Genomic DNA, 20,585 nt, shown 5'->3' with positions numbered 1-20,585 from the left:
GATTAAAGCTTTTTTTCTCTTTTTTTCTTTTTCTTCAGTATTGTTTAATGAGCAATATTGTTTAATTGTTCACTGAAATAAGTGTTTTTGTTTTGTTTTGTTTTGTTTTTTTTGTTTGTTTGTTTGTTTTTCCAATTTATGGTCGTTAACTATTTCACTACAAAAACAATTTAGTCCTTGAAAATAAAATAAGTAAATAAATAATGTGGGGTGGGTTCACCTCCAAGCAAAATATGAATTTGTGTATGTATAAATCTCATAAGGGAGACTGGTATCTTCTTGTAGGTGCCACTTAGAAATCCCTCTGCATAACGCAAAGCTCAGTAAAATCTGGGAAATAATAAGATTTTCATCTTTTTTTTTAGTACAAAAGTAATACCATGTACTATCATGGAAATGTTAATTTGACAAAGATTATCCTCCATAAGTGTTCAAGATGTATAGGATACTTTCTTATTTTTTTTCTCTCTTAAATGCTACGCAAAAAAACTCTTATTCAATGTAAGGTGCTATAAAGCTAGCTTGCAACTTCAGACAAAGGTGGTAAGTTTGTCTAACAAACTGGTTTCCTTATCTCCTAATCCAAACAAAGAAACTTTAAATATTGGACAGCAGGTTAACAATATTTTGTTTTCCTCAAAAATGCTAAACCAAATAATTTAATTTGAAAATAATATTTCTTCATTATCCCATCTGTAATTTCTTAAAGCCACTTTTCATTCCCATGGGAAGTTTTTTTTTTTTCTATTTTTAAAAGGTAAGAATTTTAATTAGCTCAGGTGGTGCAATAAACACAAACATCTGTGTCCCTTCACTGAAGGCCATTCTCAGTCCTTTCCCTTTCTCAAGAACAAAAGTATTGCACAGAAATGCTCCAGTGTCACCTTGGTGAGAAGGTAAGTGACTGGTGTCCACAGCCACTGCCTTGCTCTCAGACCAGCCTTTTGCTACAGCACCGGATTGTAGAGCTCGTCTGAAAATATTGGATAAGAGCAAAGCAAGCATACAGACATCCTGCCGTTTTCCCCAGAGACACTCCTAGCAATCTGCAGTTTAGGGACATCTTGAGCCAGAAGGTTATATCCATATTTAATTTTTCTTGAAAGTGTTATCTTCCATGAACTAATCCATGGAAAACATATTAATTGTACTATTACACAGATGCAAAACCAGTTAGGATGAAATGTACTTTTGCACACTGAACATTGAAAATGAATATTTGTTTAATATTTCTTATGAATAATGCTTTGAGATGAGTATAGATGTCTCTGCAGTATGCTTTGAGATGCTCTATTTGGTTGTTTCATTTATTTAAAAAAAAAAAAAAAATTGATGTTGGAGCTTCATTTTGAAGTTACAACACTGTAGTCTTAAGTCACAATTGCCTATTTCAGAAGGGCATCTTATACTGAAGTAAACCTGTGTTTTTTAGAAAGCCAATTCTCATAATTTAAGAAAAAAGCAAAATCTGTCTTGGTTATAATGTTCAGTTAACTGAACTATTACTGAACAAAGAGTTCCTCTCAATGACATTTAATGTGGATTATTTTATGCTGAAATTTCAGAAGATTTACTACTGTTTAATTCTAGAAAAATGTCACTTATTTTAACCAGTATCATCTCATTAAATTTCATCCAGATTTGTAAAAAATATTCTATTGACTACAACTCAGTCTGTATACAAGCAGAATACCTTTTGCTTCAGTGGAATTTTTACTTTTGTAATTAATGAAGTCTCAAGTTTAAAGGCTAAAGCTTTTTGTTTTTTTAATCAAAGCAAAAATTGTCCCTCTGATATCAGTTTGAACTAAAGGAAACAGTTTTTTGGCGCTGCTAAATGTTGAGGATTTACACAGCAAAGTGCAGAGATTCAAGGAAACACATCTCTGTCCTCAAAAGGATTGGTCTAATATATGTGCAAACAGTATGAAATATACATTTGCAATGGTTTGATTTGGTATTGAGTTGATGATGTGTAACATTTTCAGAGTCACCCAAGGGATCTGGGCCCCTAATTGCTCAGTTTAGAAAAGTACCAGTAGTCTATATGCATGGTCTGCAATAGTCAGTACTGCCTTGTATCTGAGAAAACTTAATGCATATATTGGCTATTACTTGCTTTTAAATTTGAAACAGACAAAGGTATTTTAATGTGCAAAACAGACATGAAAGATTTTTTTTCCCTCTTTCATGTTTCTATAGCTTGAGTAAGCATTTCCTTCATAATTTACTCATTTTAGCTACTGATGATAATGTGAAAAAAAATGCATGAGCATCCCTTAGATCCTCATGAGGAATATGGGACATACTTCTCATTCCAACAATGTAAATATAAAAATACCCACAAACTAGAGAACAGGATGAAGTATGCTTATTCCAAGTGACTGTGTATGAATTATGATGCCATATCATGATAAGCATATAATTACTGGGGAACAAAACTAAAGAACTGGACTCAGACTAATAAATTTTGAAAAACATTTGAAGACTTTTTTCAGTAATATTTGGATCAGTTTTTAATTTCTGTGTAAATAAGCTGTGTGTGGTTTATTTGGAATTATTTTTGTTGGCCAGAGGATTTTGTAGTAAGACATCTGGGGTGGCAATGTGTTTCTGAACAAGACATCACAGTTTAATTTTCTTTTCATGCATGTGTGTATGTGTGTGTTGTGCAATCTCCATTTCACATGCCAAGTTGCAATGCATCTTCCATAAAACAAGCCTAATGCTGTCGCTATAAAAATATTACAGAATTAATACATAACATTTATAATCAGCCTACTGAAACATTATCTTCATGTATTTTGATCATGGAGAAATGATACTTCAGTGTATTTGTGCTGAAACTTTATGGCCAAATTTAAATATGCTTAAGACTTTAAAGAAATGCATAATAAATTGTGAATTTAGTAATACTGTGTCAATACAGTGTCATGTAATTTTTCACTTCTAACAATGTTTTTTCGAATCATATTTCTTTCCCTGGTCTCAATGACAATTTGTGGCTTAGAATCAAAGTTGCATTGTAAAAAGATTCTGAGTAAAGTTCAATGCAATGCACATTGCACAGTGGAAATGTTCTTGGAGTATATGTTAAAGAAAAGTGTGATTCAGAAACATTTTAATGTATTTTCAGTCTAAATATATCACTCTGAACTGAAGTCAGTTACTTTTTTTTTTTTTTTTTTTTAAAAATAAAATATTTTAAAACTATTAATTTTTTTTTTTTTTTTTTTTTTTTTTTTTTTTTTACAAATACAATATTTTCACTCTCTTAGTGATTTTTAGTTACCTAAATTCCTTGAACAGCCATGTGAAGGATGGTTATCGGAATAGTTTTCTTTATTGAAAATCATATGAAAGATATACATGCATACTATTTCTGTACACCAGATGTTGGATTTGATTTCTTGCATTAAAAAAAGAGAACACTAGAATTTCTCATTTCAGAACCACAGTTTATTAACCAAGCTATAGGGACATAAGAAATTGAATAAAATAAAAAATATGTGTATGAATTGTTACAATTCCAACAGTAAAAGGAAAGACATCCAGAGAAAATCAGCCAGTCTTGTAAAATAGGTCAATATTCATGCATTAAAAAAATAATAAAAATTTAAAAATGAATGGTCAAATACAATTTAATATAAAAAAGATAGGCAGTAGTTAAGAAACTGAGCTTCTTCAAAGGATGCAGTCCAAGAGTGCATTGAATGTAAGAATTCAAATCAGAACGATTCTCGCGAAGAAATGCTTGTTTTCCTGAAATGTTGGGGCTAAACGGTTTTGCACAGACAAAATATTTTTTAAGAGGATATGAAAAAATATATTTTTTTCTACTATTTTATAAGCAGTCGTGGAAATACTTGATCTTTGGAGGTCTAACAGCAGGCTTTTCCCCTGAAGAGTATAACAACAAAGGAGTGCTTAATGTAAGAGCTCAGGTTTGCTCAGAAAGAAACTAACCACCACAGGGAGGAGTGCCAGCAAGATGGCTAATAGTCACAGTGAAAATACTGACAATAGTGGACAAATACCTTTTATCTGCCTTCAAAGTTAGTGTTCAGAGATGGTGAGACACTTAGTCTCTTAGTTAAGAGTAACTTTCTCATGATCGTTGTTTATCATTAAAATTTCCATTTTCCCTTAACGTTTTCTCATTTCAGAACAGGTTTGTTATTGGCAAGTGAACGACATGTTATGAGAGGACATTTCTTAAGATTAGGCCAATGTTTATAATGAGATGATGAGATGAGCAAGCCCAGACTGATACTTCTCCAGAATACTTTCCCACCTGTCAGCAGTTTGCCACTCCAAGACTTCATGACTCAGAGATTTGCCTTTATATATATATAACCTTTAATGGATTTCTCCTCCATGAACTTGTTAGGGTTCCTCAACAGACCGTGGCAAGTTCTGTCTCACTCCAGTCATGAAATCTTAGTGCAAGATGGTACAGTGTAATTTACCAGTTCGTCAGGGCCAACTAGTGAAAGGTACCAACCTGCTAGTTGGTACCTAGCAACTGGATACCTTGGTACCACAGTCATTTGTATCCAGAGAGCAAAACCTGACTCTGATGTCCCTGACAACTTCACTTCTGCGTAAACTCACTCTAACAGATAACTGATGGAGCTGCAGGCATGCTGGAGGCTGACTGTATCAGATACAGGATTACACCAACATCAAATTTCCACAGTATGGCACATGCCCAGGTTCCTGATCAGCATTGTTTTAGAAATGCAATGGCAGCCTTATTTTTCTAACTTAGCGTTAGAATTTTTCATCGTATTATATATTGCTATTTGCATTAAGGTGCAAATTCTGATTAATGATATAAGCATTTTAATTGCTTAAATGGAATCTAATGCTTATTGAAAGAGCTAACACACAATTTATAAGACTTCATGCTGCTACCAAAAGAGCATTGTGATATAGTAGTAGGAAATATTTCTTTCCAGTCATAATCTACATTTTTTTGTTTACAAGTTGTTTTTTTTTTACTAGTAAAAGAAATCATGGTGTATTTTGAAGTTGTAGAACAACTAGCAAATATGAAGAGAAGGACTGTCTGAACTTGCTTATCATTATTCTTCAAGTATGGTGGAGATCTAATAAGATACTCTAAATGCTTTTACCTCAGTAGACCTATGTTAGGTGCCTGCTATAGTGATGTGCCACGAGGTCGTGTGGTATTCAGAGGAAACTTTTAAACTGGCTCCCAAAGTCATGCAGATTCTTAAACATTCCTATTCCATGTACTTTCCTGCTTGTGTCCTGCGAGGTTTGTCCTTTCGTCAGTCCACTTGTCCCTCATTTTCCTTCAGTTTTAGGACGTTTTCTTTGTCAAGAAAGAAACAGATACTTCAGATAGTATCTTAATGGTTCTGATTCTCACTTAAAAAAAAAGTCTCAATTAAAAACCAAAGGAGTATTCTGAAATCACTGGATGGCTCGTAGTATATTACGCTACTGATCAAACTGCATTAGTATACAGCCTTTTGTCTCCTGGCAAACAGCTCAGTATTTAGGATTTTAGTATTTAGGATTTCATGGTTCACAGTAAGTCCTACAGTTTGAGGCTGATGTTTCTTCTTCCCTTACCTTATGTAAGGGAAGTATTTATTTTTCTTCTACCTGCATTTTACAGGTAGAAGACTGAAACAGAATTTCAAAGTCTCTTGTCTTTTTCAGAATAGCACCAAGAAGAGTTTGAATGTAACTTTTTTTTTTTTTTTTTTTTTTTTTTTTTTTCTCTGAAATGGAACATGTTTTCCTGAAACTCAGCACACTATTAAATGAACTTCCAATATTTGGGGGATATTATGATTAAAATATGGCCTATTTTTGATAAATTACTGACACAACAACAACTGATGCACTGAATTGCAGATTACTTTTGAATATACAACTATTTTTAATCCATAAAGATAGGAATTATGATGGATAAATAGCTTTAGTTGACACTGTATCATCATAGGGTGCTCCCATTAACTCTCCTAATAATTCATTCTTCTACAAATGACACCTCAGACTACATATATGTATACATACCTATCATTCAGCTTGGCCAGCAAGGTTCATTTCTCATGAATGGATGAAAAGACAGGAATTAGATTACAAAATGGCAATATCTAGGAAATGTTTTACTAATATGAGAACCTTGTAAAGGCAGTCATCTGGTAAAAGTAATGGTGACAATTCACAAAATGGGTGATAATTTTCCATAAAAGTATGGGACAATGCCGAAGAACTTAAGGAATACATTGAAAGAAAAATAGCTGTTTTGCAGGATTTGTAGCAAAAATAAATAACATTTTTAACTAATAGTGAATGTTGTTTTAACACATGTGACAAATCAAGGGTATAATGCACAAGTGTTCTTATTTTTCTTTAAGAAGTTAGTACATTTTCTTCCCTTCTTTTAATTTAGTCATGGCAACGCAATTTCTTTTTCAAGCAAGTTTGCTGTTGGTCCCTGTCATAGGGTGAGAATCCCAGAAACATCTCCAGAATATGCAGCAAAATATTTATGCAGGCCATTCTGTTACATTGGTCAAAAGCCAGTGCTGTGTTTGTAATGACAAAGAAAGCATTTCCCTTTGATATTGGAATGCCTACTTCTGTAGCCCAATCAATGTGCTCCACACGGGCACTTTGTGTAACACAGCTGTCAGCGGTGGCAGACAGATGAATCACCTTGACACTTCCACTTTACTACAGCACCTAAATCAAATGCATCTGTAAGGGTAGGCTATAAACTGTGAGTCACCTGCTTGGGGGAGATGGTGATGACACTGACATTTCCTTCATAAGAAAAAGTAACCTAGGAAGACAATGCTTAAGCCAACATGTGGAAGAGACTTTAGTGAAGTTTTGTTCTTGACCGCTGTATAGCTGTATTTCTCCAGAAACTCCATCAGCCAGATTTCTGTGCATTCCCCCTCTTTTGACTTGTCTTAATGATTAAATAAGACTTCATTATAATGGCTAATCTGTAAATTAATTCAAGTCAATATCTATCATTTTACTTAAATCAGAAGAAGGAGCAAAGGGGAAGAACATCAATATTGTAACAGGAGAAGAGCTCAAAAATTTCATAAATAAATGACCCATCTGTACAAAACAAATCCCCAAAGACTATATCCTGTTGTACGGCTTTTCAATTTAAATAATTGACTAAATGAGCATTCCTGAAATAAAGCAATCTTGCTTAGAGGATTCCAGAAGCAGACATTGAATAAAAATAAAATTTGACTTCAAGCCACTTGGTTTAAAAAGCAGATTTCTATTCAGTCAGGCATCACAGATGCATTGAATTTTTGCCTAGCTTGATAGACTAACATTATGTCTGTGCAAATTAATATAGTACAGAATATATTTCTTTTATCTGGGAAGTATTTTAATATTAGGATCTGTATGGGAGAACATGTATATCAAATATGTTTAACTTTTCTAAAGAACTCCTTTAAAGCTGAGAAAGTTGTCTTGTCTAAAGCAAAAATATTTTGTCAGTTGGGATTCTACTGATCCAGTTTAGAAAATCTTTTACAAGAAACCAGATTGACTATGATTTTCTTTTTAATTCGTATTAGCCAGTGTACGGTCACTTTTTTTTTTTTTTTTTTTTTTACTTGTCAAAAATAAATATCAAACAGGTTATTACACATACTTATTACATGCTGTAGAATTTGTCACTTTCTAGTAAGGGTCTGTTAGAAAGAAGGAAGCATTGGTTATCATAGTAGTGCAGTTATTCTGAAGAGAGTACGTTCCTTGGAAACTGGTAAAAGTACAGTTTAAAGGGCTTATATTGATTTAAATGTTTTGCAGCTATCACTAACAGCTGCTATCAAGATGCGCTCACTTGAGTGCTGTGTCCTGGCATGTTCCTCACAGCACAACGCCTGTGGGCCCAGGTTTGTACTTACCTGGCAAACCACAACAAGCAAAGAAAATTACTGAGAAGAAACACACTGCCGAAGTGAGGTACAGCAGGTGGGGTGGGATGGGGGTCAGAAGGCCTTATTTTATCTCTGCATTGATTAAGTCTTTTCGTCAATGCTATTGACCTAGCAGTAGGTATAGTCTCTTTACTGTACAGCCTCTGCTCAGTTCTCTGAGGTCACAAGAGGAAGAAAAATCAGCTTCACAGGTGCATGTTATTAGACACAAAGCACTTGTTAACAGAAAGTATGAGATAGCTCACATTTATCAAAATTATCTCTGACATTTCCTTTTGCTCAGCTGAAAACAATATCAAAGCTCCCAGAGCAATAACTAATGTGCAAGGCGAAAACAAAAATAAAAGTGTACAAAAAAAAAAAAAATATATATATATATATATATGTGTGTGTGTTTTATAAAGAACACCCAAAGGAATATGTAGTAAATAGGCAATGTATCTGGTAAACACTGGTTTTGTCCAATGAGACATATTTTATATCTCTTTATTTTAAAAAGTAGATTTTAAAATTTTCTAGCCATATTTCACATACATTGCTAGCTCCTGTATCTCTAAAAACATGAAAGTCATGTAATTTTGATACCAGACAATCCTGAAAGCTACTGTTGTGTTATTTGCAGGGCAGACGTCACACGGTAGGCAGGAAATTACAAATGTGGCCATTATTCTCCCATCTGTGGTATCAGCTATGAGGCAAAAGATAGAGCTTTCAGGTGTGAGCAGTCCAACCTCAGTCAATTACTGGTCCATATACTGAGACTACAAATAAAGGTGCGTGTTAGCAACAGTTACAGGAATCATTTTTTGTCTGTTAATGATTTACTGAAATCTCAGTTTGTAAGAGACCTTTTTCCTCCCTTGAGACTGCTATAGTGATGCTCATAATGTATCTGTATGTATTTTGTGCACTAATTATGTGTTGTCGCTACAAAATTTAACTTCGATAACTCATTCTCAAAATGATATGCATCAGTAAATAAAATACAGGACCTAAAAGAAAAGAAATGTTGATTGCAGAGAGAAGGCAAGATGAGCTTTAAAAAGAAGTCGTTTAGTAATTGTATGATGTATTAAGGCTAATAAATCTGCTTAATTGTCACATTTGCCTTAAATTAATAATTTATGTCAACATTTGGTGTGGGCAGATATGATGAATATTTTTATGTTGCGATAATCCTGGTAAGTGGCACTTTGAACATTTAAAAAAATAATTAATCGCAGGTCTTGTCTGCTTTTGCACATTTCTGGTAGTAACTGAATAAGCACAGGTGAGAAAATTTCACAGAACCCAGTAGGCAACACAGGGCTTAAATCCAGTAAAACTCTCCAAGTGTATTTATTGCAGCAATAAGGAAGATAAGTTTATAATATGTCAGGTTGTGTCTGTTGCTATGGCGAAGTACCTCCAACATCTGAACGTGGCACCTACACAACCTGTTAATCCGAGAACTTTGCCACTGGTAGGCTTCATGCTTCTTGGCGAGCCAGGTCTGTGGTGCTGAGGAAAGCCGCTCCCCCCGCACCAAGGGATCTTTGTAAACTGGCTGCATTTGCTGCTGTCCTTCAGCAGCTGTGGTACCCCCTGTAATGCCTAAATCTCATTGCAGTCCCTTCCCATCTTGTGCTCTCACCATAAACACAGTGCAGATACTTTAAAAAAAAAAATGTTTATATATCATTTAACATAAAGTAAATGCAATGCTTTAAAAATAGTAATTTGTTTATCACAGGTTTACATGAAACCTGTTTGGAGTGATCCGTACGTTACTGTTCTTCCTTCACGCTGGCCTACTGAAACGCGTGGCTCTTCTGCTAGATGGCCTGACTCTTCCCCTGCTGTTCCCCTCCTCCTCCACCTCGCTTTACATCTTAATGGTGTACATCTGTTAGTGGACAGATTGCACAAGATGAACATAAGGCACTCTTTTCCAGGGTCAGCTAAATTGCCAAGCTAGGTCCACTTAGGCTATTGAAATGTATGTTCAAAATTCCAGAAATTCTACTAATGACAGATATCTCTGTCATATTATGCTGCATAATAATTATACTTACACAGGCTTGTGTGAGGTCAGAATAAAAACATTGTTTCAGTGTCAGCTATATATTTGTGTGCATTAGAAATATGTGTACTAATACCAAAGTTGTTTTTCTTGCGATCTCAAAAATGGAATTTTTCAAATTTTAATATTCAAATGTACTTTGCTTTAGAATAACAAACATGAAGTTCAGGAAGTTTGGAGTGAGCGGTTTTATTTTGGGGAATGTATGTTTTTAAGCATTTCTCATATTCTGGCTATGCTTTAGAAGTCAATAGATTTTAACAATTAGGAAAAGATACCCCGAAAATGGGGTATCTCTTGGCCCATGTTGCTGTTCTTTGTAGACATGTGGTTTCCAGGATTTTTTTTTTTTTTTTTTTTTTTTTTTTTTTTTTTTTTACTGTGGAATTAGTGTATAGTAACAAGGCATTGATTTATCTTGATTCTGTGCACTTTGGAGTCGGACAAGGAACTGTTGCAACACATGGCTTTCAAATGAGTTGATTGTAGACATATTGTCTGTCAGTCAAAACTACAATATTGTAATTAGAGCAGGCCCTGTCTCTCCATACGCGCTTCAGATGGCAGTGAAATAATCTCAGGAGTGAGTTGTGTGCATTTTCCCATTCATTATATAGTAGTATGATAGTGGTGTTCAAAGCTGACATCCTGCTGTACGGTAAATGTTAGCTAATACACAGTTGGAATTACTGCAAAAGTCATATTTTAGTCTGCCCTTCTTGAAAAGGTGTCATATTTTCAAAAGCTAAATAATCTCTATTTGTCTCTGGATCTGGGAGCTAACTTGGTAGGTCACTCTACATACAGCAAATGGGAGCTTGTGACTGGTGAGGCTGAAATTTTATTTTTGTACTATTGTTGCTAGAAGTTCGTAGGTGCAAAGCTTATGCAAAGCAAATGTGAAATTGTGGGGAGGGATATTCAGAATGGCTGAAGGAGTACAGTATGTATGTACAAGGAAATTTCTCTCTCGGTGCCCCAGAACAGAAGCAACCTTCTGGGAAAAAAGGAAATCTAATGTCATGAAATGAAGCTCCCTGAGGCCTGATCATAGGTTTTGTCACCTGCTGCAGTACGTGATCTGAACAGTCCCGTCTGTCCTTGCCATAGGCTGGCAGTTCTGTGAGGAGCACATGCACCCGCTGGACAGGGTTAGTGGCATTGCTAACAAATCAGTCTTGGTTGTTTGGGATTTACAGGGAAGTTACTTGAATAGTAGCACCATATGGAAAGGTGCTCTATTTGTAATTCTGAAAGTATTAAAGATTCACCCTCCTGTAAATAGAGTCAGTCAGGGACTTTTTTAAGTGTTGCGCAGCATAAAAACTACTGATTTTTGTTTTTCTGCTCTGAGTTACTTTAAACAAGTCAGCCCTGGATTTACTAGCAGGGGACATAAGAGAGCAGGGAGGCACCAAGGAAAGGAAAGCTGTCTCATTCATTGTCAGCACAGCGAGCCGTTTGCATAGCGCTCCCTCAATGCAAACCCTTCTGACCAGGGCTGCGCTTACCCCTGCAAGCCAAGGAATTCTACATGTCTTTTTAAAATCCCTAGAGGATGCTTATGCTTTAAAAGTAACAGGTTCTGCATCTCTGCATTCATTATTACTGGCTAAAACTGTAATTTAATACCTATGTAATAAAATCCCTTTTGCTCCTTGTTTCCTAAGGTTGGGCAATGCTGCAGCAGTGATACATATGGCCTCCATCAAATGCTGCAAGGAAAAGAAAATCCTATTTTCTTCACAAATGCAGGCATTAGTTTGGGTTTTTAACCAGTCAAATAAGCTGTGTACTCTACCGGTATTTTGTGGAAGTGATGCAAGTGGATGGTGATGAGAATATGTTCACCCTAGCTAAAGCCCAAGCTTCCATATTTGTTTGGTATTGATATCTGCCTGTACGCTTTATTGTATTTAGATATCTAAACAGTTGATTTTGCTCTAAAGAATGAAGCACTGCCTCGCAAGCCTAGCTCAGGGTGTCTACAACCACAGCAAAAAGCTTCCGCTGCTGAATTGCCTATTAACTTCTGATCCCTGTGGTAATTTACTCTTAAAGTGATAAAAACCAGTTCTGGCCATTATTGTTATCCTAATAGTTCCAGCCTCATGGAGGACTAAGTTTCAAACTGCCTCTGCTGCTGCCTTGGCAGGATTAGCCCCAGAAAATCCCTACCACTGCAGACAGAGGCAGTAGGTGTTGCCACTGATACTACAGCAGCCAGTGCTCTTCATGGGGGCATTTTCCTGTGCTTCCTGGTGTCACCAGATAACTATTAGTGATTCTCTCCCTCTCTAAAACACTTTTGAAGGCTGATCACTAACTCTGCTTCTTTCTGCTTTCTTCATGTTTGATAAACTTTGACTTGTTGTCTTGTTTCTCATGGAGCTTGAAATTACCACCAGTAATGCCAGCACAGTGCAAGAACTGCTCACGTGTACGCCTTGGTGGTACGAGTCTGGTGCCCAGGGACAGTGTTAATTATTTATTAGTAATGCTTAGGGTATAAGCGGGGGGGGGGGAGGGGGGACTTTGTGAATGTAAGAAAGATTCCTGTTATCAAATAGAATTAAAGTGGAATGTTTGTACTTTTCTATCCCAAATTCATAGTTGGCTTGAGTTTCTGGCTTATTTGAAATCAGTTCTTCCATTGCATCTTAATATATCCATTAATTCATCATCTAAATGCAGGGGTGCTTTTCAATCTCAGTGTAGAAATTAGTGTAACCTCGCTCCAACTTTGAAGTTGACAAGAATTTAAGTATCTTTATGGTGTATTTTTTCTTGTGCAGCTCTCTCCCATTGGGCTTTGTGATGGCTTTAGACATAACAGCTTAAGTAAGATTTTCCTTTCTTCAGAGATTTGAAAATGTGCACAGATCCTGATCAACATAAATTAGCATGGCTATGCCTTCTGTTATCAGTTATTTCAACTATATGAAACAATCTGTCTCTGTTTTAATATAAAATAAGATGGTGTACACGTTTACAGTACATATCACTACCAGACATAAGCAGGAATACCTGTTGAAAGGCCCTGTGAGTAAAGACAGCCTGTTAAGGATCTTCTTATGCATGAGAGAGGAATGTCCATATAGTCACTGAGTTTGTAGAAATGTGTGTTGCTGGTGTGGAATACAAAACAATATTTCTGCATTGTAGCACATTTTTTTTCTTTCTTTCCTGAGGGAAAAAGGTTGAAGTGGTGTTATAATGTCATTATAATCCACAGGAATTTTGACAATAAATCAAGCAATTCACGATAGCTTTTACACTGGAATCAACACAAACAAGAAGGTAGCAGCTGAGAAGTGTGTATGTAGCTACATTGGTATTCTCTGTCCCTTTTCTTTATAGAAGGCTCAGGAAAGGAGGTTGCTGCCACTATTATTAATCTTTATCTTGTGTTGGCACTTAGCTATCAGAACGCCACTGACATTTGATGGGATCTGGAACAAATTCTTTTGTTGTAATAGAATTTTTATGTCTCTGACTAGTCAAGGAAAGAAAGAAGGAATTTTGTGAGCAGAGAGTAAATATAAAACAGAACTTTTATTTTTCTCCAAACTTTATTTTGCTTTATATCTAAAGGATGTCAGCAGCTCTGCGGAGCACAGCTTTCCATCAACAATCTTCACTCATTGTTTAAAATCTTTACTTCTATCCATGATTCACGGTTGTTACTCCATGAGGCTGTGTGTCACAGTCTCACTGACTGCTTTACAACTCACATTAAGGAGGGAGCTGTAGGAGCAGGTGTACTTAGTTACCCAAGATGTAAAAGATACAAATTATGATACTACTGAACACATATGCATACGCTTAGGCATACTTACTATAAGTAATCATGTCTGGTTACTGCCTAAAGACCTATGCCAGGTCACAGGCATGGAGAATAATGTTCTATAAATGCAAGGTAGGTGGTGCAGAATGCATGTGTGTTTTGATCCCTGATGGGCTTTAGCAGTGAGTAGAATTGACTGGGGAATCATTCCCAGCTGTGCTTGGTCTCTTGCCCTGTCTTCTGCTGTGGGGAAGCTGGGCGGGCCACAGAGAGTAGCTACATGGCTTTCTGTCTCCTTGAGACACTGCCACTACAGGAGAGACAGGAGGTGTAGGATAAGATGAGGTACTTCATCTGCTCCTCCTTCTTCAGACCTATGTGTAGCCAAACACAAAGGGAAGCACCATGAAGGCTTCACAGAAAATGAACTCAAGTCTGGGAGAATGATGGAGGCTAAGCTACTGAGATGAAGGAGAAATAGTAGCCTGTTTTTTTCCCTACTCCATTTATTTTTATACCAGGACCCATTGGAAGCACCTGGAATATTACAGGTAAAGACAACCACAAAAATTTAATTGTTTAACAAATCATTGCTATGCAGTAACAAGGTAAATTGGGTCCATAGACATAGTTCTCCTAGCATTTAGGAAATCTGTTGATAGAACAAAACACAAAAGAATAATCTGCAAGGTCTGTAATTTTGATACGTTATAGTAGGTGAGGTATGTGAATAGATAAATTATCTTCTGCGACATCAAAGACAGAGGTATTTGTGAGTGGGTAGTGGCTTGGGAAAGGCAAGTGATTAGTGGAGTGCTACAGGAGATCAGCATTAGCACCAATTTTGTTCATTTTATAAACCAGTGGTCTGGAAAAAAGAAAAGGCTGTGGAGCTGAGGGGTAGCGCACGCTCTGGTTTCTGGGCTGTAGGGGAGTGGTGGGCCATGAAAACTTCAAGGTCACGCAGCCAAATTCAGACCGATTTATACAAGATGTACAGGCAGATGAGTAACTGTCTTGTTAGTGAGATATGTAAATTGTGCACAAAGGCACTAAGGAAAGCAAGGAAAGAAGGACATACAAAAAAGCTGATGGGGGGTTGTTGCATCACTAAGCAGTGTGGGCTAAGGGAAAAACTTCTTATAATTTTAGTTATTTTTAATGGGTGTGATTTCTCATCTTTTAAGAAGAACACCCCTTTTAAGTGTGGGGTTCTGTCTGCTTGCTGTGTCAACCACACGCTGCCTGCAGGAAGGGGTCCTGCATGCCCCACCTCTGCCTCGCTGCCTCACCTCAAATGTGTGATTAAGTAAACAATAATGTGTATTTTGAAAACTAACTCAATTTATTATTAATTTGGAAATTTCAGCATTCAGTTTACAAAAGGGTTTAAGGAGGTTCCAGCACCCGAACTGTGTTTACTTTTACTGTGAAATGTCAATTGCCAAAAGAAGAAAAAGGGCTCTACAGTACTTGCTTCAATTACTACGGGAGCCGTCGTTAGAGAAACATTACGCTTTAAACTTATGACATTTCTTCACTGAAATAACATCATCTACAAGCTGCTGATACAATATTTTGCTTCAATCTATGCAAGAGTTCATTATAACTGAGGCTTAATTTTAAAAAAAAAAAAAAAAAAAAGAGCAAGCCCTAAGCCAAGTACCCTAGTGAGAAACTATCATACTGAGGGAGAAGAGAAAATAAAACTAACACTGGCTGAAATAAGGACAATTTATATAGAAATCTCTTCCTAATTATTAAGGGATCTCAGTAATTAGTGCATATTTTTCCAGTCTTGTACATTTTTCCCCAATACCTTTGGTTTAGAAGGAAGTATTTATCTTGGGCATTTATTTAACATAGTCATAATTTGTTCTAAATATTTTAAATACTGGAACTCCTCCCCCTCCTCCCCCACCTTTTTTTATTAGTTTCACGTATCATATATTGATGGCTGGAAAGATTGTAGTTTGATCTGTGTCACAAGAAGACTCAAACACAAAAAAAATCTCATGCTTTAGAAAACAATGAAAATTTGATTATGAAAAGTACTGCTTATTCAGTTGTGTTAATTCCTTTTTAAATCAGTATGAAAAAATAAGGCCTTTATTGTTAACATAGTTAAGGGTTTTTAGTAAATGAGAAAGCAATTAGCTCAAACTTGCTTTATATGGCGTGTGTCATACAGAATAAACAAGAGCCCACAGAACTAAATAGGAATAAATGAAGTTGTCATAGTCTGTGAGTTCCAGTGCTAAAGCCTACCATGAGTTACTTCTCTTAATAAGTGTTTTTTGATATTGACTGTTAGTGAAGAGTGCATCTTCTTGCAGGTTAGAATATCATGACAATTTGTTCCATCTTTGTGCAAATAACAGTGCGTTTTGGTTTTGGTGGTATCTGTCTTCTGAGACCAATAAATGCCTTCCCTAGTAGAGGAATGTTTTATGTGAGACTGTGTGTTCTCCTTGTGTTCTAGAAATCTGGAGTTATATAGTATTACCAAAGAAAATCAGAAAAGTATATATTTCCCGAAGAGGCATGTAAAGGTTTGTAATTGTTTTCATCTTTTTTATATTTCTTCTTCACCTTTTTCAGTGCTATAAACTGTGATGGCCTTCTTTCAGCAAAGGTTGAAGGGATCTGATTCATTTTTAAAGTGTTTTATTTCTGGCTTCCTATCAGAGCAGGGAATCAAATGTGGCTGTTTTAGGAATATTTTTCTGAGCAGAAAGGCAGAACCTATATGGCAGAACCTATTTTACCTAGAAGGCAGAACCCTGATGGCCCAACATTGTAACAGTAGCTTAATCGGGGATCTCCTGAAGGAGGAAATTTAAATTATAGCTCATCTCCAGTAAAAATGTATAGTATCTTAAAAATACATTTTTGTGCAGGCATGTCTCAGCTTGACCAACATGCAGTATTTTTAATAGCATATTTAATATGTGCATTTGAAGACATGCATTGTTAGCTCACTCCTGTGAGTAGGCCTTGGTGAAAAATCCTTCTGCACTTTTCAGACACAAAGAAATGCATATGTGTGTCACCATTTGTGTAGGTTGCGCAATGCTAGATGAAGCAATATTAATGTGAAATCATTGTTTTTGGGAAGGACAACCCACCATACTAAACTATAGGCAAATCTAGTTGTAGAAGATTATTCTGAATAGTTTAAAATATGCAGTGAAACTTCAGTCATTCACAATACCTTTTCTTCAACGATGCTTGTTGTTTAATTCATGATCTGTTAATGCAAGTATTTCAGTTCACTTGTGCATGTAGTTGAACTCACATTTACCTTATATGTTGCTTTTACCATTGCCACCTTTCCTCTGCTGGCTTTGAGGATATGCTACACACACACTGTAGTGCTTGTAGTCCAGGCCTGGCCTTTTTCTCCAGTTCCCATGTGGCCATGTCCAGTTCCTGCCAGCACCTTGGGCGCGTCTGCAGGCTCAGCACAAGGCGCTGCTCAGGAAGTGGGACACGATCCCGTCTCTACACTTCTTGACTCAAAGTCATGTTCTTCACCCTTTCTTGACAAAGTTTAATAGTGTTGCTGTAAATTAGCTGTAATTTAAATTAATCTAAGTTAAATGTAATGTAAAAAGCTGCTGCATGCTACAACAGTGGAAGATAGATGGACTGGATCTTCTCTCTTCCCACCACCCTTCCCCCTCCACACAGGTCCAGGAGCCTCCAGTAATGTTAGCATTACTGTCTGTGTCAGCAGACAGTTTTCTGTCTGCTGGTTGTACTGGCAGCAGACTGCCTTTCACATAGTTGTACTAGCTTGGAGAGGCAAAACAAAACAAACAAAAAAAAAATGGCCAATGTGAGACAGTGATCTTGGTTTTCCTTCTCACATATTGTTCTTTTTTTCCCTACATATTTCCTTTTTAAGGTGGTGGGTCAGCAGTGGAAAGCTTTCTGTCTGTATATCCAAATTCTGTAAAAAGGAGTCATGTTGGAAGGCATTATAATGATAATCCATGAAAGCACGTGAGATCTGAAAGTGGCAAGCTCTCACTGTGATTCTTTTGAACTGGTTTTGTTTGTATTTATTACTTGAGTAACTTGAGGTGTTATATATGTGAGTAACATGACATATGTAATTTGAGCCACTTTTACAATCATTATAGGTTTCTATATCTGTTAATCTACCAAGTTTGTATTCTGTTTAGTTTTAATATGTATAATGTGTTTTGTTTTAATTTGTCATAATCCATAACTCACAGTTGCAGATTTGTCCTTGTGAAATAATAGCTGTAAAGTGTGTGTGGACAGATAAAATCTGTAAACTAAAACCATAGAGTACCAACACGTGTGTGTTATCTGGCAAGGTATGTGTGTTATCTTTCCCTGGTATCTTATGGAATGTTGGGCAAAGTGCAGTAGTAAGTGTTTTCAAGAAAAATCCTGCTAATCTGCATGCCCTTGCTTTCATATCCAGCTCAAGAGAACGCGGAGCTATGTTTTTGGTTTGCTGTGTACTTGCAGCACAGTCAGATATAAAGTAAAACAGGATTTCAGGATGTGGAGCTCAAGTTTGGTTTAAAATCAGTTAACAGCCATTTTCTCTGTTGTCTTTGCTACTTCCCTTTTCCCCTATTCTAAACCATAATTTGTGTACTGTGAGGCCAACACTTTTAAGCATACTGGTTTAGACATCTTTATTAGGTAGGAAATGCTATTGATTTTTGTTTTTCTTTAAAGCGTCTAGCTCTCCGTGTTCAAGCTTCTCGTTGACACTGAGATCTATATGCTCCACAGTGTTGTAACGTAAGAGCTTTGAGAAAACAAGAGTTTTTTAACTATTACATGAACTATGAAAAAATAAACTGTTTATTACAGAGTGAGGCAATACTGTTATGCATATTGTAGTCATATGAGGCAATGAGATCTTCTGATTTTGATGAAGACTTAAGAAGAATCTAAAAATAACTCATACCCAGTACAGAAAACTATGTGAAAATATATGGTCTATCCCTTCAATCCACAGCATTAAGTTAAATTAATAGAAGAAATTGTACAGTACATGATTGAATCCGTGAGGGATATAGTGTGATATTGTATATTTGCCTAAAAGCTCTCTCTGACAGCAAAAACAATGTACCACAGTATGTTTCTTTCTTATCTAATGGAAAGAATAACACACAGAGGCTCAATTCTTGTAATGAAAACCCCCACATTAATTTTATTTTTTGATGTGTCATTGTAATTCAAGAGATGTTTTTAATCTCAGGATTGCTAGGGCACAATAAACCATTTAAAAAGTATTTGGCAAAGATCCCTGTGCTTAGCAACAGCTCCTTTCATTTAAAACTGTTTTTTGAACCAAGCTATTCAAAGCTTTGTTCCACTTACTAAAATAAAGTATCTTACTTCAAACAAGTATTTGAGAGAATATAATCAAGAGGATAGCATTCAAATACAATGCACAGAAAACATAAAAGGTAGCAGCATGAAAAACTCAAATACTTTGTGTATGTTTCCTTGTTTTTCATTAAGAAAAATATATTAAAATGAAGTGTACTTAAGCTTTTTTTTTTCTTTTACCTTTATAGATTATCTAATGCTCCATTTCTTACTATGTTCTGAAATTCATTACTAGATTTAAAATTAAATTAGCTGTGAACTATTTTAATGAATGAGATGCTGCATTAAAGAGGTGCATTTGTTCCAGTCATCTCAGTGTTATAAAACAACAACAGAGAAGCTAAATATAGAATAAGGTCTATTCATTTTGAGGCTGGCTTTATACTCTTATGTGAGTTACAGTGTTAATATGTTGCGCAGTATAAGCGTGAAAACTCCACTTTCTAATAAGGTATACATGTTCATCCTCAGCTTCATTATGTAAACTTACATTGACAATTTATTTCAGATTTTTGTGAGTATCATTTTCACTTTGTCTTAGTTCTGCCTTAATTTTGTTTTCAATTTTTGTATTAAAGGTATTGCCAAGGTAATAATGGCTTCAGTAATAATGCAAGTGCAGTTTCCCCTCATAAAGACATGGTTCACTGGTTAGTGGTTCCTATTTCACCTGTGCACCTCAAAAAAATAAGGAAGGATGCGTCATGGAAGCATCCTCCTCTGTGAAGAGGATCTGGGGCCCAATTTATAGGATGCCTTCTGGAGAGTCCTAAGGGTCCTCAGCTTACTCTGAAGTCAAGGTAAGTCAAGGTGAATGTTGGAGTGGGCTAAGCATAAAGAAGAATAATTGTCTTTTGCAGAAGATTTATTTAGGTTTATTTAGGAATGAGAACCCCAAACTAGAAAGTTCCCAGTCAGGAACAGGCCGTGACTCTGCCGCTCTGACTCTGCAGGGTTAAACACTGCCTGCATATCTGTTCCCACTGCCATGTGGGTTCACAGGAAATCTTCACCATCCTAGATGTGGCTGATAAAATACTCATGATCCACCAAAGGTTTGGGGATAAATGTCTTGAAAACAGTTTTTGAATTATTGCAAGTCTGTATAGATAATTCTGTATAACTTTTTCAGGATGGCCACAACTGCAATATCAGTTCAATTTTTAATCTCACATTGTGTGGGCAGAAAAATGGTTATTTCCAAGATGTTAAAAAGCTAATCTATTCTGATAAGTTTTTGTATCTTGCATAGATACAGCTTTTTTTTTTTTTTTTTTTTTTTTTTTTTTTTCCCCCTATTTTTTTTTAAAATAAAGGTTGGGTGATTTTTATTTATTCCCCCACTATTTTTTTTAATGATATTTAAAAAAAAAAAAAAAAAGCGGAC

General features: G+C 35.9%; 1 long non-coding RNA gene across 1 annotated transcript in view; it reads left to right on the top strand.

The window, feature by feature from the left end:
- Window positions 1-834: 834 nt before the first annotated feature.
- LOC118165657 overlaps window positions 835-20,585 on the top strand; it is a 99,550-nt gene continuing 79,799 nt past the window's right edge. The window contains exon 1 of the long non-coding RNA XR_004750162.1: window positions 835-896. This is a non-coding gene — a long non-coding RNA (uncharacterized LOC118165657). The remainder of the gene's footprint in view (window positions 897-20,585) is intronic.

Source organism: Oxyura jamaicensis, chromosome 4 (assembly GCF_011077185.1).
Source record: "Oxyura jamaicensis isolate SHBP4307 breed ruddy duck chromosome 4, BPBGC_Ojam_1.0, whole genome shotgun sequence".
NCBI lineage: Eukaryota > Metazoa > Chordata > Aves > Anseriformes > Anatidae > Oxyura > Oxyura jamaicensis.
This window is presented reverse-complemented; position numbering and strand designations above follow the sequence as displayed.